This window comes from Camelus bactrianus, chromosome 3 (genome assembly GCF_048773025.1).
Source record: "Camelus bactrianus isolate YW-2024 breed Bactrian camel chromosome 3, ASM4877302v1, whole genome shotgun sequence".
NCBI classification, from domain to species: domain Eukaryota; kingdom Metazoa; phylum Chordata; class Mammalia; order Artiodactyla; family Camelidae; genus Camelus; species Camelus bactrianus.
The window spans coordinates 16,404,722-16,431,893 of record NC_133541.1 but is presented as its reverse complement, the minus strand read 5'-3'; the positions used below and the strand labels follow the sequence as shown (position 1 = coordinate 16,431,893).

At 36.3% G+C, this 27,172-nt stretch overlaps 1 protein-coding gene across 6 annotated transcripts in view; it reads left to right on the top strand.

Annotated features, from left to right (window-relative positions):
- Positions 1-6,523: 6,523 nt before the first annotated feature.
- CDH18 (cadherin 18) overlaps positions 6,524-27,172 on the top strand; it is an 884,058-nt gene continuing 863,409 nt past the window's right edge. For 4 of the 6 annotated variants that reach the window (XM_074356520.1, XM_074356521.1, XM_074356531.1 and 1 more), the window contains exon 1: positions 6,528-6,966. The gene's annotated coding sequence lies outside the window, so the exon portion shown is untranslated. Of the gene's footprint in view, positions 6,967-27,172 lie in introns of all 6 variants that reach the window. The other 2 variants (XM_074356559.1, XM_074356549.1) reach the window with 1 other exon arrangement.

Sequence of the window (27,172 nt, the reverse complement as noted above, 5' to 3'; positions counted from 1 at the left end):
TCCACCCCTTCAAATTTCCACTTGTTGGGCTGCACCACTCATTAAAAGGTCCCAGTTTCTAGACTGAAGAAAGAGTCTGGAGTCAGCAACAGAGACGTCAATGGTTTAATAAACAGAGAGATCTCACATGTCTGAAGCAAGGTCCTAGAGTGACACCCCACCATGTCCTGTGTGACTGATGGCAGCCAGTCTTCTGGTCTTCACTGGGGGATGGGGGAGGGAGGTTACCAGTATTACCAGTTTGCCAGGTATGGGGGGACTGACATTGACATCAGGTTGGCTCATTGGTTACCAGGGAAACCAGCAGAGGGGCATGCCCCTCAGAGCCCCTTTGATAAGCTATCATGATAGAGATGTTCTGTTCTAAAGCTGAAGCAATCATTAGCTGGGGTCTAGAGCAAGTATGTAGGAAGGCCAGTCATGTGATTAGGTTGTAGGTGAAGAGGGACAGGTCGAGCAGGGGACGTACAGAGAGCAAGAGAACAGCCATCCTGAGTGGCCTGCCAATACAGCACTCATTTCTCACTTAACATTTTTTGCCTATCATCTCTCCTTGGATAACCCTAGCTCATTAAAGATATACTCAGAAGAACTCACCTTTAAAATAGGACCTGTTCTAAAATTAGATAGTTCTCTTCTTGAAAATGATTATGTACTCATATCTTAAAGAAATGATATTCTTTCAAATACTGATATAATATCTCATAATTAAGATAATTTAGTAATTCAACAATTAAAAAAATCACTGGTTGAATTTTTTTTCTGTGTGCAAATAATAAAAATGCTCATTGTAGGAGAAAAATCTGAAATATAATTTCTGCTTAAAATTTGCTTATAGTCTCTTCAGAGAGCTAAAATGCATATGAAGACAAGTACATTTACAGGGCTAGGTAACAGCAATACAAAACAGTACAAGTGGTGGAGATACCATGTGCTACTAGAGTTCAATAAAATAAAAATATTAATATGAAAGTGAGAATGATGGTTTGTCATCACAAAGGGAGTAGATTTATTGACGTGTATAAAGTAGCTAATGAAGAAAATCTTTCTCCAAGGTCAATATTTGATATGCACAAATCACATTTCAAAAGTGAAGAACTTTTAAAAAAAATAAGTTATATTGATAATGTTTGATGATTAATATGTAAACACATTATAAACACCTGCAACAAATCCCTTTTAATTATACTAGTACCTGGTAGGTAGTAAAACAAGCACTTGCCAAAATTTCAAAATATCAAAAATTCAAATTCAAGAGATCAAATTCCTATTTCTCTGCATTTGGTGTGATTTCTAATTATTAGATGGTAATTGGATTCAGTAAGTAATGCAAACTGACTCTTTTCAACATTCTGATTGACTATTTAAATATCTTGTCTATTTGTACAGAATTCTTTGCCTCACATGGGAAATGCTTATCTTATTTTCAGGTTACAATATTTGCTCTTTAAGTTCTAGGACATTGTTCATTTCACCTTTGCATTCTCCATTGTGTCTAGCATTGAGTTTTGCATATAAAGTTACTCAACGTAAAATTATCCAAAGAAGAGTAAACACATGGGAGAAAATAACCCACCATTAAGACCTGGAAAGAATCAAAGAGCAAATTCTTCCATGTGTGCTTCCTTCACTGGTCATCTCCATTATTGTAATTGATCCTAATGAACCACAACACAAACATGAAATGGCACCTTTTAAAGCACCAGTGAGTGCCTGATACACTTTCCATCTTGGTTTCTTTAAAACTGTTTTCTAGATTTCCCTCAGTGTCACTCAATGGCTTATCTCTATGGCTTGCTTTTTAAATATCAGGGTTCTCCATGTTTCTGCCTTTGGTCTTTTAATCTTTTTATACCATATGTTTTTTCCTGATTGTCTTGACCACCATAAATGTCTATATCTTCTGTTCAAATAACTGTCCTAAGTACCAAAAATCCAATTACTACACCCTTAGTGGACTCTACACCTGTACGTCCATCATAAATAGCAACATCATCATTTCCAAAACCAAAATATACCTTTTTGCCCCTATCCTCACTCAGCATCAAGTTAGACCCATAATTATTCTGTCCTCACACTTATCAAACATTCAGTAATTCACAAGCCCTGCACATTTTATCGCCTAAAAACTGCTCAAACCTTTACCCTCATCTCTATTCCCTCAGCTAGTGCCTTTGTAAAGCCTCCCTTACCTCTTGTTGCCACTGGATATTCTTTCTAAAGCATTACTATTATTAGTGTTAGTGATATTATTTCTAAAACATTGTTCTTCCCAAAAGTACTGCATTCTAGAAAGTTTCTTTGTATAAGAGTATAATAGTACCATTTTCATTAGTTTATTTCTTCAATATTTTCACAAAATTATAGGGAAATATATAATATCAGAAATAAATTATACCATGCCCTCACTGTTTTCTCTCCTTCTGATCTCTTCTTAACATAGAATGCACAATCATTGCTGATCAGCATTCCCCACCTTTATAACCATCTCTCTATGCCCACTTTAGTACACCTTCTTCTAATTTTAAAAGCCTGTTAGCCCAAAACTAAGCTGAAATATTCTCTCCCTTTTTAGTTTCCATTTAAACATTTTCTTCTCCCTTTTAAAATCTTCTGACATATTTTTCATTCTATTCACCAGGCCTACATACTCATCTTCAAATAATTGTTAGACTTTTCTATTACCATGATTCTTACTGATCTGTGTATAATGATTGTAGAATTTAGTCATATTAATAATTACAATTATATACATTTTGTGTAATTACATATGTATTTTTTCATTAGATCCGTCAACTTGAAGACAGAAGAAATCCTACTGATATATTTAAATTCTCAACTCCTAGTAGTTTATTTGGAACATTAAGGTGTTTGGTGTTATTTTGGAGTAAATAATCAGCATCATGTTTGGTATAAAGCATATCTCTTTTACTCTTGACGTCTGGGAAATGACCCCCTTCTTTTGACAGCACTGTCTCCCATGAAAGCTTTTGGCTCCACTTTTCCATTTCCTTTGTGCTCTTAACAAGTTAAACAGCTCTCTCTCCCTTGTTGTCTCAAGTTGTCTCTGTCAACCAGTCCCTCACTTAATGTACAGAAAAGTACTCTTTACAATCAAGTATTAAACAGCTCAAACTCTGCAAGATATACTCTCTCTCACCTCCCTGCCCACTTCTCTTACTTCTTTTCCTATTTCAGCCAAATTTCTCATAAAAGAAACCAAACTTTTGCTTCTCAATCATCCTTGCAACCTCTGAGACATTCAAGCTGAGGAGCACAGCTCAGGAAATCCACTCAGTCTTACAGACTGATGCCACTGGAAGTGCATGGCTTGTAGGTCGAGCTGGGGGCTCAGAGCAGCTCAGCCAACCTTCTCCTTCTGCTTGGTATGGGCTCTGCTGTCATTTACGTCACCCATTCCACACACTTGCTCCTAGCCCTTCTCCCAGTACCTCCTGATGGTCTTCTTTACCATCAGCACATGGCTTTAGTGGTTATTAAACTTGAAAATGTCAAATATAATCCTATCCTCCATATACATCCTTTTAACCCTCTAGCTTTAATTTCACTTATTTTTGCCTCCTCTACCTGTTCTAAGACCCACAAATCAACATCCAGATTATTATTTTCTATTATACCACCTGCTAGTTTCTGAAAACCCAACACTTAAGAATATGGGCTTTGAGATTCAACAGATACGAATTGTGTTTCATTGGACAAGGCAGTTCGCCTCTTCAAGCCTATCTTTCTTTAGATGTAAAATAGGATAACATCTATTTCACAGAGTGTTAAATGACATAATGTTTGCAGAATTTTTAGCTGAGAACTTGTTATGTACTGACTACTCAATTACTCCAAAAATAGAAATAATTTTATTGTCATTCATTGAATAACTAATATGTCAGGCACAATTCCAAAAAATGTGAGGGAAAAAGTGTTGGAAAAATTCAGTTCTTTTCACTGGAGCTTAAATTGTTGTAGGAAAATGCATAAACAAAATTTTAATATATAATCAAGGAAGGATGAATTCTATAACAAAACCAAACAAAAAACGAGATGGACAAGAAGTAAGTGTATTATGTATAATTCACCTTTTCTTTCATTACCCATCTTGAATATCTAAAGTCCATCTAAGCTGCATTTCTCCTCAGTAGGTTACAAAGTCACGTGGAGACTTTATTTTAGAATGTTTCTCAGTATTAGTTCATTCTGCTCATTCCCACCATGAGCACACTGGTTCTCCCTCCGTTTCCTGATAGAGACCTTGGCAAGGTCCCTCTACTGACTCCTCACGATCCCCAAGGTCTCATTCCAGGATAACCTACAACCTTCAGATTGAGGGTATCAGAGCACAGTTCAGATTTTATCACTTTTCTTTAAAAAAAAAAAAAAAATGAAAAGCTCCCAATCACTGAATTACTCTCAGCCTAGCTTCCAAATCCTCCACGTTTTCCCCTTCTTCCCAGTCACACGTCCCAGGCTCTTGTGTTCCAGCCGACTTTGCTCTTCCTCCAGTACCCCTCCCACATCTCCTGCTTCCTTTGAGCCTGTAGGTTTGCTTATGATATCCCTCTCCCCTCTGTTGTTTTTTCCCTCTGCCAGTAATTTTTTTTTAATTCTCTTTAATAGGAATCATTGCAAATGCCATGCTTCTTATAGCGTCTTTCTGTTTTCCTAGAGGAAATATGATCTTGCTTTTGAGTACTTGTTGCTCTTTGAGCGACTGATAAAGAAGGTATTAATCACTCTCCTTTGTATTTTGTTTACCTGAGAATTCCTTATCTACCCAGCAGCTTGTAAACTCCTAGAAGATTGACTACTTCTACTACAGTGCACTGAAAACACCAAGAATACAAAATGCTTGTTCTCTCCCTTACTTAATTACTTTTCTATTACTGGGAGTACAAGTCCTAATACAAAGAGTTGCTCAAGAAATATTTGCTGAACTGAGTCAATTAAATCAAGAACGTTTGTGTCTAATAAATGTTACAACACTTTGTAATTTGGACTTTGAGTGTAACTCCATGACCGTACCTTCCTTATGCCCTTTTGTGGTCTTCATTTACAAGACACGTTAGCACTTACTACACATTTTTATTAGTATTGTATGATGCTGAGTGTATAACACAATGACTATGGCCAGGAATTTAATTCCAACCGAGAAGTAAGGCGGGGTTACGCATTCCTATACAATTTACTTTAATAAGAGCAGTAATGTATTATTACAAAGGGAAAGTAACTAAAAGGTTTGTTGACCAAGCAGGGTGGAATTGAGATAAGCAACCACCTCCTAATTAGAAATATAAAGAGACTGCATTTCTAGGCTTTTGGCTAAGTGTTGGAGGAGGTCATGGAGAGGACGTGGCTGCAGGCTAACCTGAGAGCTGGACCCGAGAAAACAAAGGTTTGTCACCCCTCCCCTGACCTTGGGATATACATCCCACCCACTACTCCCACACTGGGACTGTCTTCAGGGATGCAGCCTGGAGAGAGGAATGTGGTGTTCAGACCATGTGGACTATACATGGGACTGAACCCAGTTCAGGCCTCTGTATAACTTTTTAAGAACCTGGCAGGCAGGTACGGGATCCACTCGTCTTGCGGCTGCCGAGACAAGCCTGGTATGTAAGTTGCCCTGTTTATTAAACCTGCTCCCCACCCATTTGGAGCTGCCTGCCTGTTTCTATGGTCTCTCACTGCCTTCTCTGTGCAGGGCCAGTAAGCAAACCAAGACTAAGTTGATCCCAAATGCTTTATTTTTATTTTCATTAATTTTTTTCCCCTTGGAAGTATCTGGGAAGTAAAAACAAAGCAAAACAAAAAATACCCAGCCTAGTCTTCAATGGTTTGCTATGTGCTTTTGTATCATGGTCAGTTATGGCAGTTGAGCAGTGAATGTGTCACTTTAAGAAGAAAATCTTCTTAACCTTGAAGGGATGAATCAGGTGTGAAATGCTCTGTTGGATACATTCAGAGGAATCCTTTTGTAGATTTATGCTATAAAATTGAAAAACATTTTGTACACTGAAGCCTGACTCAGGCTCTAGTTCAGTAATATCTGCAAACATCACCTCTCTTTCCTGATGAGAAACAGAATTATATAGATCGCTATTTTTCTGGAATAAAGTGAATAACTTTTAGCATCAGTCAATATCACGGAGTATTCTTTAATTGATCCAAGCCATACAGGCACTGTTATTTCCAGAAAAAAGCATTTGTCAATGTATGTAATTCTGCTTCTGTATTTTTTCTTATATATTTGAATTAGAAAGATTTTTTTTTTTGGTCACGCATTCCACTCTGTGGTAATTCCTAAAATGATAATGGACAGCAGGTGTGTGATTATAAATTCATATCAACTGGATAAGGAGAGGTACTTTTTAAAATGCAAAGCTGTGTAATAATACTAATCTCGCTTTCAGCCTCAGCTCTCTCTATCCCTATCTCTAACAGGAGATAAATGATGAAAAATACTTGGCTAAACTGCTGGCAAAACTCTTACTGTTTGTACCACACTTGGAAAAGACTCTTGGGACTAGCAGTGGAATCCTTCCTATTGATTGGCTGGTTAAATAGGGGACTATTAGCTTCAGCCAGGCTGGATTGGTAACAGCGGCAGCGAGGGCTGAGGCTCTGAGCCGAGCGAGCGTCGGGGTGAAGAGGAGAGCGAGCCGGGAGCGCGAGGTGCGGAGGGCTGGCTGTGCACGGTCCGTCGCAGCAGCGTGTGACTGCGGGTGCCCATCATCCTGCTTCGCAGCTCCCTCGGTCAGCAACTTACTGAGGTGCCTTTTCTTTCACAAGGGGATGTCAGCTCTGAGCCCCAGCGAGAAATAACAGACTTCACCTTGGAATCGTTCATCTCACTCCAGCTTCATTAAAAAAGGATTTTGAAAAGAAAGCCAAATCAAGTCCCCTTTCCAGCCCCACTTTGTTCCCGAATTGGACGGAAACAGTTTCCTGCTTCAGGTAAGAATATTAGGTTTCTTTATCTCTGGATTTCTTTTCAGTCAGGCACAGTCAAATACAGCCTAGCTTTGCGTGCTTTAAAACCTGAGTTTGCAGTGATGCCTGAAAGTAATACAACACACAGGCGCGTCAACTTAGAAATGTAGTAATGCATATATATGTGGGTGTATTTGCTGTTTTATCTCCAGGTACATGTAAGTTTTTTGTTCGTTTGTTCTGTAAGATAACTAGGCTCTAAGTTTATGAGCAGCTAATCTGTATGAAGAAGGAATTCAGCAAAGTCCACACTACAAAGAGCATTTTTACTAATAACCTTAAAACATGTTCATATATGTGGTTCTTAGCTGTTAAACAGCTTTGAAAAATAATAGCAAAGCATGAAAGGACCCTTACTGCATTAAATGTCTACTATTAGATTTCATGCAGACACCGAAGCTACTATGTGCTTTTTCAATGATTGTCAGTGGTAAGTTATTTTTTCTAAATCTGTCTTTTGATTGCAGACTTAACTCTTCAACATAAACACGATGTGTCTTAAATGAAGTGACAATAGACTGCCATCTCATTATGGCTAACTTATTGATAGCTAGAATTTGGTCTGAAGAAAGTACTGAGCTAAGTAAGGCGAAGAAATATGACTCTGGAGATGTTTAGCTGAAGCTGCAGTTCCATCAATTAATGATTGAAGTGTCAGTGATGGTACATGCTGGTAAATATCTCTGATATATAGGAACATTGCACTTACCAAATTCTCTACTGGGAACAGGGATTTTTTTTATGTTTCTGAGGAAAGGGACAGGATGGAATAGGAATAATGGGTTGAGGCATTGCAGTATTGATGTAGTTGGTTACTCTTAGGCTTATAGGTCACAAAATGTCAACCGCTAAAGAGACAGCATTGTGATATCAGACAAAAAGGATTTATTTCATCTTTGCTAGAACTGAAATGGTTTGTGAGATTTTTTGATGGCAATTTATTTGCTTTCGTATCAATGAAGAGGGATATTTTACCCCAAGAGCTACCTCTGATTGCCTTTGAAGTGAAGTTCCCTGAGTCACTCCTGGAATCAAAACCAAGCTTCCATCTGTGATAAGTGCACAAAACTTTTTAATATGTTGTACAATGTTTCAAATGAGAACACGATTGCCAACACTCTTGGGAGCCAATGTAGCTGAAGTTTGGCATATTACATACTCTGAATGGCTGTGTTTGTGTGTATTTCACCCTTGCTATATTTTAAACATAGCTGCATATTTGAAGAATACAGCTTTTCATGGTATCTGTTTTGTCTTCCAAATGTGAAATAGCATTTTCATGTTTTGTAGTATCATAACTATTACAGCTACCTAAATATTTCTAATAACCATATCAGAAGGGGATGATGGGACCACTATTACACCTTGTTTAAACTGCAGTCTGACTAAAAGAATAAAAATGTGTATTAGAGAATATCGAATTTTTTAATCTATGAACTGAGTTATTTGAAAAAAAAAAATTCACCTCTTTTAGGTATTACGTGTGAGAAACTAATGCCAAACTCTGGACTGAGGAAGGTGGCACTGTGGACCATACAGTCATGTTATATGTTAGCAATATTATATCAAATCCACATGCAGCATTTGTCTTAAATCTGTTACATTCTTGTTTAGTTATCGCTTTGCATATTATGTTATACTATCATTTTGTGCAGCTTATCCAAAGTTTATTTCTTCCACTTTATCACTTATGCAAATAATATGACATCTCATCAAAGGATAGACTGAAAGTTTAGCTAATGAATCTAATAATTTCTATAATACACAAAATTATTTAAAGTTTCATGACTTTTGTTGCAACAATGCTGATGTCAGAGCTATTTATACATCACACTTTTCTTATAGGGCTTATTTATGGGTTATATTGAGGTATATGCCATAAAGAAAACTAATTCTCAATTGCACTGTGTGGTTTTATGAAACCATTAATATTTTAGCATGGATAGATGTAAATCTTCATATTTGATTTTTCCCATGAATAGGCATATTTTTTCTTTAAAAAGACTTTTTAAATAACGTCTTAAATGATGTGCCTCTTTTACTTAGGCGTTCTCCTTAGCTCACCCTCATCAGTTTGATCTCTTTTTTTTGGTTATCTTACAAATTCTGTAATTACTCCTATAGGGGGTTTGATTCTCCATATTCTTAGTAGGAAATGGTATCATGATTGGGAAAAAAAAAGCCAGTTCTTTTTAAAATAATATTTCACACTTCCCAACTATGTAATTAAGTATGTCTCCTGCATTCCAGATCAGTGCATCTGAGCAGACACGATCGAGGAAGGCAAGTGTCCTAGCAGTCATGTAAAAAGCAGTGTGATTCTGAAAGCTAGCAGTTTACTCAGTCAGTTCAGCTTAGGGATTTTCACTTTTCTGTGCATCTTTGACAGGGCTCCTTTTGACCTTTTATTCAACTTTCCACTCACTTCCATGGTATCAGATGTCTTTCCTGATTCTCATTTCAGCCACAGTGAACCAACAAGAATTGAGAAAGTACAGCCTATTTTGTTTTGATAGATATCTGAACCATTAGGGGGCTCTTTCTTCCCATGTTATCCTCAGCAAACCACTGAAAGGTTGTACTGCTTTCTTAAAGTAGTTCTCTGTTTTTAAAATGTTGAGTGCTGCTTAACGTAGGTTTCTCCTATTCCCCACAAAAAGAAACATTTCAGATCAATAAGAATTCTTTATTTTCACAGGAAAATGAATTTGTCCTATGCTTTCTAAGTTTCTTTTCTGTTTAAAATATTCTTGTAAATTAAATGTTTAATTTTTTGAAATAACAAAGACTTCACATAGTAAAATGATTGATTTTAGGTAATTTTAAAGGTTGTATGTTACACAACTAGCATCCTAAGAAATGTTAAAATAAGGAAAAACTAAAGGGAAGAAAGTCATTTTACAATTGTCTGTAAATATCTGTGAACTACACAGAGAGAATGAGTGACTCTGGGCTTACATGCAGTATGCTTTCAAGAGAGAAGAGCAGGCAGCTAAAAGAGAGTATTACTTGTTTTCTACAAAAATAGACATGGAAAAATTGAAAATAAAAGGATGGTTTCACTATCCATACACATATAGAAAATGTATTTTTAAATACTCCCCCCACCAAATTCTTCATTGTACTGTATGAAGTTTTCATAAATATGCAACAGCTGATTATGGGGAGAAAGGGTGTTTCCTGTATCACTTCTGGAAGCCATGCATATTGAATTACACTGCAGACTTTCTTAATAAATGGGAAAACATCCCTTCCATCTCCACAGCAGCTAATGATGTCACCTTACTGCAGGACTTGTTGAGGATTTGTCAACACTTAATAAAGTCTCTGTGCAAAAGCAATCTGTTTTGTAGGTCTACACTTTTCATCACATGGTAGCAGCTCCATGGAATGAGAAAGAAGTGACATTCACTTTCTGAGAGAGATTTATTTGGGGAAGTTGAGAGCAGGGCAGGGATTCTGCCCAATGAGTCATGGAATTCCAGTCCTTTATTGAAAGCCTCACTGGCTTATCAGGGTAGAAGAGTAGTTGCTTAAATAAAATGGGAAGATGGAAATGGTACAGTCATGTCCTTTACTGGTGTTTTGAAAGTAAACATATAAGGATTTTATTTGTTTGAAAATTTGCATACCTTGAAAGGAGTGAATTTTGAATGCAAGTAGGGTAACAATGTGCGTAGCTGTGTGGAAACTATTTCAAGTATACCTGGAACAGGCTGGTATATAGTTTAATGCAGTTCCTTCTCATAAAATTTTACTTTATTAGTGTGAATCATTGAGCAATAAGACTTGAGCAGGAATCCTAATGCTATGGTTTGATGTAATTGGGATGAAAAATATTTTAAGAAATTTAAATTTCCTCTGCTAGAAAGAGGTTGTCTTTTATATTAAAGTAGGACAGTTTTGGACATAGAGAAAAGGTCTAAAACTGAAAATTGGACAAAAAAAAGAAAATGCAGTGACTGTATGATTTTTTTTATGTCACAGAATTTTACCCAGAACCATGAGGTAAATATAAAAATGCAAGTTAAATATTCATGTTTTCTATTTAATAGTAAAGAAGTGAAAATACCACTGAAGTAAAACTTTTTATACCTCACATGATATGAGGACAAATCTCTATAGAAAAGTGAAAAGTAGAAAAACCAGTATCTGGGATAGATAACTACTAATATGATGGCCTAATATCAGATTTTCAAAGGAAACAAGATAGTTCATTGCTATTGAGTTTAATCTAATAGAATGAGACAGATGATAATAATTATTAGAAAGCATGCATCTGTTTGTATATCTTGTTGCTATTACTGTGAACTGAATTATACTTAAAAAAAAAAAAATAAAATCACTCCTGAGCCTGTTTGCCTTCTGAAACTATGTGTATTATTGGGTGAGAATGTATCTATGTGTATATATGGGTAGATTTTTTATAGAGTAAAAATATAAATCACCTTTACTGGATGACATGATTTGTGTTCTGTATCTTTCATTTTCCACTTTAATAAGTTACTCTTACTGTATTCAAATCCTCTTCTACCACCAGTACATACCCATACACAGACACTGTGATTACTTCTGGTCATTTTATATTAAAATTTGCTTAGCTATGACCTTAGATTGGTCCATATTAGGCCTCTTCTAATGGGCATTGTTCCATGTCCATTAGAACTGTGTCTTTTAAAATTTTTTTTTATTGAAGTATCATTGATTTATAAAGTTGTGTTAGTTTCTGGTGTACAGCAAAGTGATTCAGTTGTGTGACTGTGTGTATGTGTGTGTGTGTGTGTGTGTGTGTATATGTGTTTTATACACGTGTTCTTTTTCATGTTCTTTTCCATTATGGTTTATTATAGGATATTGAGTATAGTTCCCTGTGCTATATTGTAGGACCTTGTTGTTTATATATTTTATACATAGTAGTTGTAGTTTGTATCTGCTAATCCCAAACTCCTAATTTATCCTTTCCCCACCCCATTTCCTCTTTGGTACACATAAGTTTGTTTTCTATGTCTGTGAATCTGTTTCTGTTTTGTGAATAAATTCACTTGTGTCATATTTTAGATTCCACATAGCAGTGATGTCATATTCTATTTGTCTTTCTCTTTATGACTTATTTCACTTACTGTGATAATCTCTAGGTCCATCCATGTTATGCAATAGACATTATTTTGTTTTTTTATAACTGAGTAATATTCCATTGTATATATGTCCCACATCTTCTTTATTCATTCATCTGTCAATGGACATTTAGGCTGTTTCCATATCTTGGCTATTGCAAATAGTGCTGCTATGAAATTGGGGTGCATGTATCTTTTCAAATTATAGTTTTCTCTGGATATATGCCCAGGAGTGGGATTGGTGGATCATATGGCAACTATATTTCTAGTTTTGTAAGGAACCTCCATACTGTCTTCCATAGTGTCTGCACCAACTTACATTCCCACCAACAGTATAGATGAGTTAGTTCCCTTTTCTCCACACCCTCTCCAGCATTTTTTATTTGTAGACATTTTAATGATGACCATTCTGACCACTGTGAGGTGATACCTCATAGTGATTTTGATTTGTATTTCTCTAATAATTTGTGATGTTGAGCATCTTTTCATGTGGCTGTTGGCCATCCGTATGTCTTCTTTGGAAACATGTCTACTTAGGTTTGCCCATTTTCTGACTGGATTTTTTGTTGTTATTGTTATAGAGTTGTATAAGTGTTTGTATATTTTGGAAATTAAGCCCTTGTTGGCCACATCTTTTGCAAATTATTTTCTCCCAGTCCATAGCTTGTCTTTTTGTTTTGTTTATGGTTTCCATTACTATCCAAAAGTTTGTGAGTTTGATTAGTTCCCACTTGTTTATTTTTGCTTTTATTTATATTGCCTTGGGAGTAGAACTGTGTTTTCAGTCATGTAACTGATTTAATTCTTGTTGTTTACCAAATTTCAGTCACTCCAAATTGTAAATGAGAGGATTTTCGCACAGGGTTACTGAGAATAATGGAAGATAATGTATTATTATACATTTTATTAATCATAGAATGGGTAAGGTATAGGTAAAATATGAGTAAACTTTTTTATTTGTCTAAGGGATGTACAGATAATACTCATGTCAAGTAATCCAATTCTCACCTATGATTGGCAGAAATAAATAAAGTGGGAGAGGATCCAGTTGCAAAACATAATATATAACAGTAGTATTTTTGAGCAGACATGGCAAAGGGGTTTCAAACATTTATAACATACCCATTTTGTTAAATGAATAGAGTTAAGTTTTTTGATTAGTTGTAGGTTTACTGAAAAATGAGAGGAAAGAGCATAGACTCCCCCCATAGCCCCTCACTTCCATCTCCTCCCTACCTTACTAGTTTCCTTCCCCAGCCCTGCTAGTTTCTCCTGTTATTAACATCTGGCATTTTCAAGATACAGTTGTTATGATGAATGAGCCATTATTGATAAATTATTATTGAATAAAGTCCATAGTCTAATTAGAGTTCAATCTTTGTATTGTACATTCTATAGGTTATGATAAGTGCATAAGAACATATATCTGCCATTAGGGTTATATGAACAAAAGTTTCACTGCCCTAAAACTCACCTATGTTCCACCGATTTATTTCTTACTCCCTCCCTACCTCTGAAGCTCTGACCTTTTCACTGTCTCCATAATTTTATCTTTGTAAGAATGTCACATGGTTGGAATCATACAGTATGCAGTCCTTTCACATTGTCTTCTTTCACTTAACGATGTACATTTTAAGTTCCTCTATGTCTTTTTTGAAGCTTGATCTAATTTCTTTTTATTGCTGAGTAACATTCCATTGTATAGATTAACTGCTCTTTGTTTATCCATTTATCTACTGAGGGACATCTTGGTTGCTTCCAAATTTTGCCAGTTCTGAGTAAAGTTGCTGTGAACATCCAGGTGCATGTTTTTTATGTGGACATAACTTCAGTTCATTGAGTAAGTACTCATAAGTTTGCTTGCTTGTTCATATGATAAGAATGTGTTTCATTTTATAAGCTGTCAGACTGTTTTCCAAAATGGTTGTACCATTTGCATTCCCATCAGCAATGGATGAGAGTTCCTGTTGCTCCACATCCTCACCAGAATTTGGTGTTGTCAGTGGTTTGAATTTTAGTCTTTCTCATAGGTATATAGTATATCTCATTGTTGTTTTTGACATATACTTTTGATTGGTAATAGCTGCTTGTGCCATGTTGAGAATAAATCTAAGGCACATTACGGATCTTCGGGAAACACACCCAGAATCAATTGGCAGTGTTTCCTTGCCAAATTGTTTCTTTCCTTTTTAGGACAGGGTGTGTGTTTGTGGAAGAGGAGGTAATTCATTATTTGTAACTCACATTTCCTATTCACAATTTAGGGCTCTGATGGAATGAATGTATAAATGAGAGCAATCAAATAATTCAATCCTGCATTTGTCAATTATCAAATAACAATACTTTTCTATTTTTTGAGCTTTATGATTAAATTAAGGGACTTGAAGCCCTATATAGCTCAGTAGCTACCATCACTAAGACTTCGCTGCATGTCAGAAACCTAACAACAATAATAGCATCCAATCTGATTTATTTTAGTCAATTCTCCTCTTTCTTTGCCTTTCCATATTGTACCTTCTAGTCATGTTTCTACTGTGGGTAGAAATGTCTGGCTTCATAGATTGCTTATCAGAGAAAAAAACAAAACTCTCAGACAGGTTGACCTTTTTCGTAACCTGGCTTTCACCAGTTTCTGATATTATTGGTGATTATTTTGAGCTCAAGTTAGGTTATGTTTTCTTTTCTTTTTTTTTTTTTTTTTAACATTTTTTATTGATTTATAATCATTTTACAATGTTGTGTCAAATTTCAGTGTTCAGCACAATTTTTCAATTATACATGAACATATATATATTCATTGTCACATTTTTTTCTCTGTGAGCTGCCATAAGATCTTGTGTATATTTCCCTGTGCTATACAGTATAATCCTGTTTATCTGTTCTACAATTTTGAAATCCCATCTATCCCTTCCCACCCTCCGCCCCCTTGGCAACCACAAGTTTGTATTCTATGTCTATGAGTCTGTTTCTGTTTTGTATTTACGCTTTGTTGTTGTTGTTGTTGTTGTTGTTGTTGTTGTTGTTGTTAAGTTAGGCTATACTTTCCCTTTCCCCCAAGTACTTTCTCTCAACCCTCAACTTTTGTCTGTGACAGACTTCCTGACTTGTTTGGTCTTCCTTATATTCTCTACTAGTTCAAGCATTACTAATCTTTCTACAAATCCTTACTGAGAATTGTTCTACTTTTAATTACATAAGATCTTGCATCGTTATCTAAACATTTATTGTATTTTTATTATATTCTTCTATGTAAACTATATGATTCATAAAGAGAACAAAAATTGTTTGTATTTCTTTTTTGTAGTCCTTAAAGTACCATGTTCATACAACTTATTAATGCCTATTAGTTGAGGAAATGTATCAAAGCATTTATTCTTGTTAGTATAAACTTTGTAAATAATTTTTGAAATGTCATGCATCCAATATCCCTGCCTTTTCTCCCCCTTCTTTTTTTTAAAAGAGGGGCAATCCAGTTAATGAAAAGGTCTTGTATGGTAAAAGAAAGCACTTTAAGGCAGAGAGTACCAGGTAGAGATTTGTTCTCCTCCCAAACCTTTTGGGGCATTGATTTGATTTTAAATATTTTGAAAGGAGAACCAAGCTATTGAACTATTTTGTAACACACTAATTAAATTTTGAAAGGTCTCTTGAAACAATGCACAGATAAAGGTCTGTCTGAAACATAAATAAAACCACCAGTCTCTGAAGATGTTTAGGGGTCCTGCAAAAGAGCAGATAGGAAAAAGTATTTTAAATACCATTGTCTCTCTGTCACCCTCTCCTTTTTTGTGTGTGGGTCTGTGTTTTGGCATATTTAATTCTTGTAAATTGACTTATATTCTGAAGTGCCCTTTTCTGATATTTATTTCAGAATTTGTATTGCTTTTAATATTCTTTTTCATACAGTTTAGTTGTTGGCTGGTGAAGGTACTCAGGGTATCATTTCTACCATCTAGTTGCTGAATGCTGCTGTCATAAATCAATACAACTTTAACTTCTTGGCTTGGAACTAGAGAACTGACCGATTCATTGCCAAATACTCCTTGATAAACTGTTCCTTTAATCTACTGAGGACAGAACATTTTGACCCAAAGCAATAAAATTATCACCGAGAAAGAACACTAGAGGTTTTTCAGAACAAATTTCTGAAGCCCAATTTTGAAATCCATTTGATAGAGGGGAAAAGGGACATGGAGAGCTGAATTTCAGATTCACGTCTTTTTATCTTTAAAGCACATTTTTGAAAACACTATGTTATATTACCTCTCTTACTCTAGAAACTTAGAGGTTTTTTTTTTAATTTTTTGTTGGTTTGGTTTTGATTTTAATATTTGTAAGCCTGAGTCTCATCCACTTTACAATACAGAAAATAATGGTATTTATCTTATAGAGGTGATCCAAGGGTTCAGTAAAATCATATGGGTAAAAAGCTTAGAAGAGTGACTGACATAATCACAGACATAAAAACAACAGCAGGATTGATATACATTAAATGCTTCTGAATTCACAGTGCTTGAAAAAATGGATTTAAAATGCCTTCTTGCTGTCAGTGACTCAGTCATTCAAGAAACATTGCTGGGAAGCTAATAGGTATGAAAATTTATTCTTAACTATTCAAGTGGCTATAAAGATGAATAAAGAATATATTAGAATTTCCCCATCTGGAAGACAAGGAATAAAATCATGTCAGTAATGAAACTATTATTTTCTTTAACTCCAAACATGCCCTCCATCCTCTAATGGGGAGGGTAGGGCTGTTGAAACATTTTTCTTTTTCCGGCTTACTTCCTGTCAGATTCTGCAGCTACTGAGGCAGTGGAAGGCAGGAGCATGGAATGAAACCTCTTCCTTTCCTTTTGTTGGCTGCTTTGTCAGCATTACCTCAGGCTGTTCTTCACCTCAGCGGCAGCAGCTGATTCCACCAGTGTTTGTTTCCTTTTCCCAGCTGCTTCCTGATCTCACAGAACTGGCTTCTTTGTGCCCCCTCAGTGGGGCACCAGGGACCAGGCCAGCAGAGCCCTTCCCCTCACACCAGGGGCCCCTTCTCCATCTTTTAGGACCTTCTACCTTTAAGAGGTAACCAGCATTGAGAAAACAAAATATTTCAGTCCTTTGTTTAAAAAAAAAAAGATGAGAAAAATACTTCAAGAAAGAGAGTGTAAATTAAAAGTTTGTTCATGTCATTTCTTTAAAAGCATTTATTTGAATTGGAAAGATCGTAGGAAAAGAACCAAGAAATTCTCCTTTGTTCCCCCAGCCCTAAGGGTGGTAGCTGTTTCCAGCATTTACTATCTCTTTCTTACCTCACTGTTTTCTCGCAGTTTAAGTCTTCTGAGATGTGTATAAACTTCCGTTAACATGACTGTTATAATTTCTGTTCTCGTGATTCAATACTGACTGAATAAAGAGTTGATACCAAAAGTTGATACCAGAGGAGCTGATACCAGAAATGGAGTGGAATCCCAGTGTTTGGTCCAGGAAATTGGTTTGATCATGACCTTGGCCTTCAGCATAATACGGAAGTATTTGCTAATGATATGTAGGACAGTAGATGTCTACAGGGTGCTGTGACTTACCAATAATAAAATAATCAACCATGTTTACTTGTGATGAGGGGACCTCTGAAGCGAAGCTCCAGAAGCCAAGTTGTAAGTATCCTTCATTATTTTCTCATCATAGTCATTACAAGACTGTAAGAAGATGGAATAATTGTTTTAACTGCACTTGAGAGCTTACAGATAAACCGTAAAAACAGACATGCCACACACAAAAACTCATGGCTTTAAATTATTTGTTCAAACAATTGCAAGAAAATTAGAAAGCTTCTAAGGCCATCTGAGTGGGTTTGGGCTAAGCTGAGAAACATGAAACTCTGAGTTTCTCTAAGCCTTTCTTGTCAGCAGAAGAAGCGTTCCTTTCTCTGTCTGAGGAGACTAGCTTTCTCTTGCTTGAAGACCTCATAATAATTCACCTGATGGGCCTACCCTGCAAAGATTGTGCATTTTCCTCAAGATTCACTCTCCCCCATTATTATCTACTGACCCATAGTTAGAATCAGAATTTTTCTAGAGCTCAGCATGCTCTCAAAGGATCTGTACAAAATCTGACCTAGGAGGAACTAACTTATACTTCAAAATAATTGCAAGATTTTTGCTAATCAATACCAGCAAAAAGCAAGAGAATATGTCAGATACTGTATTCTAAGAAAATTAGACAAAGGATGACAAAATATAACAGTGTGTTGGGCTGGGTTTATTGATATGGATGTAGCTAATGGGGATTCTATATTTAATAGAGTTGATTGCACATCTTAAACTACTACTAAAAGTTTAGTTGGTAGGTTGATTGAAATGCGTCCTCAACAGTGACCTACATTCAAGGAGTTTGAAATGTCATAACTTATTTATCATGGCTCAGAAGAATGAGGACAAAAGCTTAGAGAGACAGGAATGTTAGCACAGATTTATTATGGGCAAGCTGTCTCCCTCCACTTTCCACATCACTCTCATCTAGGGGACTCGAGAATACACTTCATAAAGGCAGTGAAAATCAATAGGACATGAGAATACCAGGCGTTTCAAGTACCAGTCGACAAGTTTTGTGGTACTCTCCACAGCAGTTCAGACATGAGGGTGGGAGATGTCACCGTTGATTCTTCATCTGTCACCATTGAGATGAGCTCACTGACATCAGTGTCTCAGATAGAGGGGTTCCAGAGTGATAGAAGCCAAGGAAGTAACTGCCAAGGCTGAGATGATGCACGTAACAAATAAACAGCAGGAACAAATTTCTAACCAGGATGTTTTTACCTGCAGGGATCTTTGCTGTTAGCCAGTTGATCATGCTGTTCCTACTACAGTTTTACTCAATACATACATTGATGACAACACATTTTATGACTGTGGCCAGAAACATGACTTAAATTTCCACAGTGAAGAGACACAGCCTCCCACTCAGTTTCCCAAGCAAGGCCTGTCCACATATCTGGAACAGCTCGATTGACAGGGATGGTGGGTTCCCCTGAGTAAAGACCATCCACACCGCATCAAATATGCATTATAAATTTCCCTCCATGCCTTCTTCAAAAATCCTATGGCCACTTACTAAGGTGACTATACATGGAGGAGAAGAAAATATCAGTCCCCAAAAAAGTGACTTTCTGGCTCTGAAGTGTTGTAATTTCTGGTGACCGAAATACATGGGGACCTACCAAAGTCAGAGATTATGGTGGTCAGGAGATATATGAAATTTTAAACTGAATTTGAATCACAGTGGGCTCAGCTGTTCTGCTAACCCACTCTGTTATTGTTTCCCCAATTTCTGAAAGTATACTTAATATAAAAATAATTAGGTAATGGTGGCATTTCTCACCCTTAAATTATGTGGGAAAGAGGCAAGTAAAAGTTTTGGGAGATTTTCTCCCTTCCAAAATGTCAGACATAATATAGCATGTAATAATAACAAATTTTTTTTTTAAATGCAAGATCCTTTTCAAAATGTGAGAGACAATGAAGAAGAAATCAATTACTCTTTGCCCATTCTGAAAAGGGATCCCAGAGAACTTGATGTTTGAATTGTCTCTAAAATGGTGACAAGAATGCCTGAAACAACTGTGGGGAGAAGGAGGCTATTCGGAATGAGCAGAGAGTTGGATAAAGTGCATACAGCCCAGCATGGCTGGGGTGTAGGGTCTTCATGAGGATGTAGAGGCCACTGGCCCTGGAGAAATACACAGGCAAACATTATTAAAGTGCATTATTTATTGTGCTAAGGAATATACACTTGGTGGATAAGTCTTTAAATATTTTTTCTTCATGGGGTAATATGATCCCATTTGCCCAGACGATATAAGCAGTTATCTTAAATGTTAATAATAATAGAATACATGTGCCCTGGGTCCTTTCAATTGGAGAATATGGGGCAAATATATTGGATACGGGCCTCTCTACAAGCTTTTCTTATTTCCCTGAGTTAGGCTGGAGTTGTTACTGAACACAAGTTCATGTGCCCAATGCACAGTGAGGCCAGACAAACTGAAATGCCAGAGATTGGAGCAGAGAAAGGTTTATTGCAGGGGTGAGCAAGGAGAATGGTTGGCTTGTGCTCAAAAAATCCTTACTCCCCCAAAGGGTTTCAGCAAAGCATTTAAAAAAGCCAGACAAAGAAGAGGGTTGCAGGGTATGTGATTAGCCAAGCACAATTGTCTGATTGGTTGATGTTGAGGTAACAGGACAGTTAACATTATCAGTCCTTAGGTGCCCATAGACGTGGGGGCTCATGATCATCAAATAGTTAATTTCTTCCATGTGGTGGTGGTTTTAGCATCTGTAAAACATCTCAGGAAGTGTGCATCAGATACTATTATCTAGGTATTTCTGAGAGGAGCTACAGCAGAGGATATGGGGAAGGGGTCTGTCCCGGGAAGGCCCCATAAGGTCCTGCTCAGTTACAGAGTTCCATTTTGTTTTGGCTAATAACAGGAATTTAAGGAGCTCTGTTAGGACCACTACTGTACGAGATCTAATATAAATAAATAAGAGTTGGCTAAAGCAATAGAACTTCCTCAACATAATGGTTTGTATTTTATGCATGCTAAGAGCACTTTAGATCTGTCACAACCAGCTGTTCAATTCAGCCTTGTGACTGGGTATCCAAACTGCAGCAGCAAAAGATTTTCAAACCCAGTGAGCACTAATTACAAAAATATTCACTACCATTTACATAGTTTCCTTTTTAGATTTTATTAATTTTTAGAAAGCTGAACTTACTGTCAGTAATTAAAGGGAGGAATATTAAAAAGACATTTAAGACCTGGCTATATACATGCAAAAAGCATAAAATAATATAATAAAAAGTATAAAAAGAATAAAATAAACTGAAATAAAATATAATGTAAAATAATAAAACAGTACTCACAAAATTCTCATTCAAAAGGAAAAGTTTATCTAGAATATTTTAACTTGTAACTTTCAGACACTGTGGATGGGGTTAGAGGATACTTTCATATTGTGTGAACTGATCTCTCACAAACTGAACACAAGAAAACACTTTCTGTTGATACCACTTTGCTTTTCCTACTCCACCCTGACCCCTATTTTTAAACTGGATGGTGTTGAAAAAATTTTTAAAAATGTATTTTTTGTTGCAGAGTCACATGCATTTTTGCTCTCATGCTAAAGAGTCCTGTGCTAATGATCAACTCAGTGTGAAGTGAGACTTTCTTGCCACTTTTGGAGTTGTGTTTTCCATTTATTGTAGAAAGAAACTTCTAGAGTAATTAGTGTATCATGGTAAAAACTTTTGTTATTTAAGATATGATTCATGTACCAGTAGAACTGACTTTAACTAAGAGCTTATTGGAAATGGTAGAAATACACCAGAGTCAACAGAATTAGTATCTGCATTTTAACAATATCCCCAGGTGATTCATAGGCATATTAAAGATTGAGAAGTACTAAGCAAAGTTAGTTATTCTACCACTTAAACCTAATTATATTATTTATATTAGTTGGTACTAGTGTGCCTTTCAATATTTTTATATAAAGTATTCTGACTTGAATTAATTTTTGGTAACCATGCCTTTATATATTTCGTATTATTAAAACGTTAATTATTAACTCTGTTTTACATTTGGCTTAATAACTGAGGTACATAAGCCTGCTCTAAAGTGTTTTCCTTAAATATTCCCTGACTGTGATTCCAGGAAGATCCCTAAGGCATTATTGAAAAATAGTATGTAGTATTCCTTTGTGTATAGCAACAAACACACAGCTCCTTGTCCCTCAGCAATTCTAAAACTCTTGGTACTAATTTCTATTTCTCCTTTTAAGAGTTTATTACTTATATTAACTATTATGAGTGAAAAGTCAGTTCCCACCAATTTCCTTTACCCTTTGGACTTACGGATGTTCAAAGTAGGTCACCTATTTTCTTTTCTATTATAGGTCTCTGGTTTTTATGGCTCTGTCTTCTATAAATTTTATGATTAACATCTTCTAAGTTTTTACCATAAAACCTTTGAATATTGTATCATTGCATCCCTTTTTGTTCATAATAGACAATTTGATTTGAGACTTGTGCTGCAGGTGTTAGCGTGATTAATATCACAGAATTCATATCTTTAAATAGAAAATGCAGGAAGTCATTTTGTTTTAAACTTTTTGAGAAAGTGATGGACTTTTTCAAAAAATCGTTTTAGATGGGTGTTATCTTTATTTTCAATTTCTAAAGCAATCTAAAGGCAACAGATAGAAATAAGGATGACCTGAAGCTGGCTGTCCTTGTTCCAGCCAAGAGGACTCTGGTCCCATGTTGCAAGAGGAGCTAAAGCCGCTCATAGCCATGATTAGTGCTGGCACAGTAAGGTCTTGGCCTTGGGTGCGCTAACTAATGTCATGGCTCCTTTTGCTGATCCCACGCACCTTTTAATCCTGGGGTTTCAGGGTTCTCCCGGCCTCTCCCTGTCCCACACTCTGAAGCTGGGAAGGCCTACAGTGAAAACCAATGGACTTCTTTTGATAGCTGTAAAAATAATGAAGATATTACAAAGTAAGAGTGAGTCAGTGAGTTACATGTATATTCTTGTTCAGCTGTGAACCTGGAATTACTTAGATTTAGGGAATTATTTTGTACCATTTCTACTTCACTTATTCATCCCTTCCTCCCCTCAGTTCACAGCAACCGGCATTCTTATTGTTGTCTCCATAGTTTCACTTTTTCAAGAATGTCATAAAGTTGGAATCATATCGTAGGTAATCTTTTCAGAATGGCTTCTTTCACTTAGCAGTATGCATTCAACATTCCTCCATGTCTTTTCCAAACTTGGTAGCTCATTTCTTTTGGCACTGAATGATATTCCATTTCTGGAGAGGTCACAATTTATTTATCCACTCACCTACTGAAGGACATCTTGGTTGTTTCCAAGTTTTGGTAATTATGAATAAAGCTGCTGCGAATATTCCTGTGCAGGTTCACGTGTGAACATAAGTTTCCAGCTCATTGGCTGGATTGTCTGGTGAGAGTAGTTTAGTTTTGTAAGAAACGTCCAAACTGTCTTTCAAAGTGGCTGTACCATTCTGCTTTGCCACCAGTGGCCAGTGAGAGTTTGTGTGCCTCCAGATCCTCTCTAGCACACAGTGTTTGCAGTGTTCTGGATTTTGGCCTTCCTGATAGGTGTGTGGTGGTATCTCATTTTAATTTGCAGTTCCTTAGTCACATATGCTGTGGATCATCTTTTCATGTGCTGATTTGCCATCTGTGTATCTTCTTTGGTGAGGTATCTGTTCAAGTGTTTGGCCCATTTTTAATGAGAATTTGTTTTCTAATTGTTGGGTTTTAATAGTTCTTTGTATAATTTAGATAACAACCCTTTATCAGATACGTCTTTTGTAAATATGTTCTCCCAAGCTGTGTCTTGTTGTTCATTCTCTCGATACTGAATGCAATTTTAGAATTTATTTTTCAATTCATTTACCTACTCGACAAATGTTCACTGTATACCTTTGACAACAGTAAAACAGAATCTACCCCAAACTTAGCCTAAAGGAGGAGACAGATTTTTTTTTTTAAATCAGCTCTAAATAGAAGAGTTGTCCCAAATATCAGGCTGTTTCTAACAGGGGGAATCTGTCGAGGCTACTGAGCTATCTCTTCTCTGTGTCTCCCAGCTACTGAATTACCTGTGACTCCTCTTTTAATGGTTCTTTGCTGTCTTTCTTTTTGCAATATTTAAAGTCATCAAATGATTTCTAAAATGTTATTTCAACTCTTAAATATTATGTTATTTCATCAAATTATATCTGACCTGAGATTTCCACTGGCACCTAATAAACCATTAAAAATGTAGTCTAACTCTGGCTATGGATCCAGGACGTTGGAGTACAGATTCTGAAAATAGAGTGCCCTCTGTGACTGTCTAAAGGTCATAAAAGTCCACAGGATGATATATTATTCTAGGGCCAGTGCCTTTAAAAACCAGGCCTGTCAAACAAGAAATTTAGAAATCGGTGACAGCACAGGCGCCTGATGGCAGAGAGAACGCTGATTCAGTCCTTGAATTTTCCATGACGACTTCTCACCTGCACTTAGCAGCTGTTTATTGCTTGGTTCACTGAAGCATATGATGCTGAACCAAGCCACGGGTCAATAAAGTCATTTACAATGATCAGCCCTCTGAGTGAAAGAGATGATGAATCAACCAAAACTCCTTTAGGCAACAGACCTAGCAGGGAAATTTTGCACTTTAGGTAGAAACATATAATCAAATGAGTCAGCAGCCTGCACATCACCCTAATTAATTTTACTACCTTTGGAGAAAGCATGCAACAATCTTTTAAATGCTTTCCTCTTTTCATAGGGATGTTAGCGGTGAGATACAAAACTCTGCAGAAAACTTTTAAACCTTGACCTTGGAAGTATTTGGTGATTTCTAGATTTTTATATTATCAGATTTAATTTTGGATTCAAAATTAGTTTCAATTTCCTTCACATTTCTATGTGATATTTTACTGTTATATTGAAATGAGGAATCTTATCTGTTTGCAATTATTATACAAGTGGCATTATTAATTACAAAGTCAATAAAATCATAATGGCAGCTTTTTTTGAGTACATACAAAGTGCCGTGAGCCATGTGCTTTACACATATTATCTCATTTCACCTTCACAAGATGCTATGAAGCAGATGATGTATTTAGTCACATTTATGGAAGATGAGTTGATAAAAAGGTTAAATAACGTTCCCAAGGTTGTAGAGCTGGTAGGTGGGCCAATTAAAAACTTAAGCATACATCTCTCATTGTTAAAGTTCATGCTTGTAATCACTACAGTATGAATGAATAACGACATGACATTTATTCAGATGCCGCTTCTCATAAACATAATTTCTGAAACTTAGCACTTTTACACTGTTTAAAAAGATTGATAGATGATATTCCATATGATATTTCAAAATTGATGTATGAATTAAATAACAACTTGTTATATGTATGTTTTAATCACAAGAACGACTCTTGTTATTGAATAACAACTGTAAACATGTTTGGAGTCCAGAGAATGTGACAACATACTGATGGTATGTATGATCTGACTTACTCTTTATGTTAACACTGGGGAGGGAGGTGTTATCAAACTGATAAACTGATGTTTACCAAATAATCTTAGAATAGAGACAAAATAGAATTGCATACTTCTTCTGCCTGAAAGTCCTACTTATTAATAAAATTTCATTTTTTGTTTAATTTTACACTGCCAGGTAAATTTTTCACTCAGGCACAATTCTGAGTGGCTTCTGAGACATGAGATTGAAATATTTGGATTTTTTGTGGGTATTAATCTGATTTGCCCATAAACAGTGTTTCTAGCTTCATATACAGATTCATCAACTCAACAAGGATTGGTTCAGTGCCTACTGGAACAAGGCATGAGACAGGAAAGTCAAAATGTTTTATAAAACAGACCCTACCCTTTTGCAGTTTATAAATATTTCCTCAGGCATGATATAAGCACATGCAAATGCAAACAGCACAGCCTTAATTAAATGAGTGTTCAAGACAGCAAAAGTGTAACCCAAATTAGTACATGATGCATGTTAAGTGAATTGAGTTCAGAGAGGAGAGGGATCATTTAGGGCTAATGTGGTCCAATAAGGCTGTAACAGGCAGAACAGATGGACTGTATATAAAGCAGCTGTCAACTGGGGTTTCCTGTTCCCTATCAAAGTTATACTTATTTGAAATCAGCCCACTTTCTACAATTTCAAGTGATGAGAGACCTAAAGTTTTCACTGAAAGCTCTATGAAATCCTGGAAAAACATCAGGTCCAAATATAGGTTTTCTCAGTCTACGAAAAATCTCTCTGGTCTTCAAATCTTTTTTTCTTCTGAATTGAATAAATCTGGCCCTAATCTTTCTCTCTTTTTGAGAACTAGCTCCTTCCCAGATGTCCACAGATAGAACATAAATATAAAAACACTTTCATATGTCTCTTTGTGTGGACAGTGGTGTTTAATTCAACCTTGAGGACATGAGGAGGGATGGCACTTCATGGGAACGCTGCAAGCTGAGCACGGGCTCCTAGACACTCCTGCTTCTAGGGTTTTCAGCTACCAAACCAGCAGAGGTTTTGCTCTGGACTCCTGGGTCATGTCCGCTCTGAGCCTGTTCCCGTCTCTTTCTAATTTCTCTACCTCACTCCTCACTTTCTAACTTATTTAAAAGAATGCCGGGTTCTTTTCACTTTGTAGTCTGGAGCTATTCATCTCTTCCTTACTGCTCTTCTCAAGCTCCAGGCTAACCCATAAAGGCTTTCAGGAGGCCAAGAATTCTTCTGTAAAACAAGATACTTTATCCTTAGGTGATACTTGTATTTTTCTTTTTCTTTTTCCCTCTCTCAAATATGTGTGTGTGTGTGTGTATGAATTTTTTTCCCCTCTCTTTGGCCTATGTTGAATTGTAAATGTGTAAAATCTTCCACTGAGTGGTCATCTTTTCTTTTATTGAACAGCTCAAGTTATGGAAAACTGAAAAAAACGTATCTGATTATTATAAAATGATTCCTACCAAGCCAGAGTCTGTGTCTCTGTGATTCCCATTCTTTGGCTTTAGTGCTTTTCTGGTCCAGGCAGCAAATGCTGAATGCTTTTTTGTGTGGTTTCCTCATTCCTTTGACCTATCTTCACATGAACCTTCGCCATTCTCCTTTAAATCCTTTTCCCTATGGTGCTATTAAAATATGGTGACCAGAACTGAATATAGTCATCTAGATTTGATGTTATCAGTGAAGGATGAAGGATGTAGCATCTCCCTAATTTGAAACACAACACTTTTGTTAATGAAGATATGTGCTGATTTTTTTTTGTAGCTACAAAGCAATTTATTAAATTCATTGATAGATTTATTATTCAAAAACCATTTAATTACCTTCTAAATTTTAGGCTCAAAATTAGTCATCAAAGTGCCCAATAGAATGGAGTGGGGAAAAAGATGCACTAGTGGTTTGGAGGAGGCCTGAGTCTAATAGGAAGAAAATGTACATAAATATGTGATGACTTGAGTAC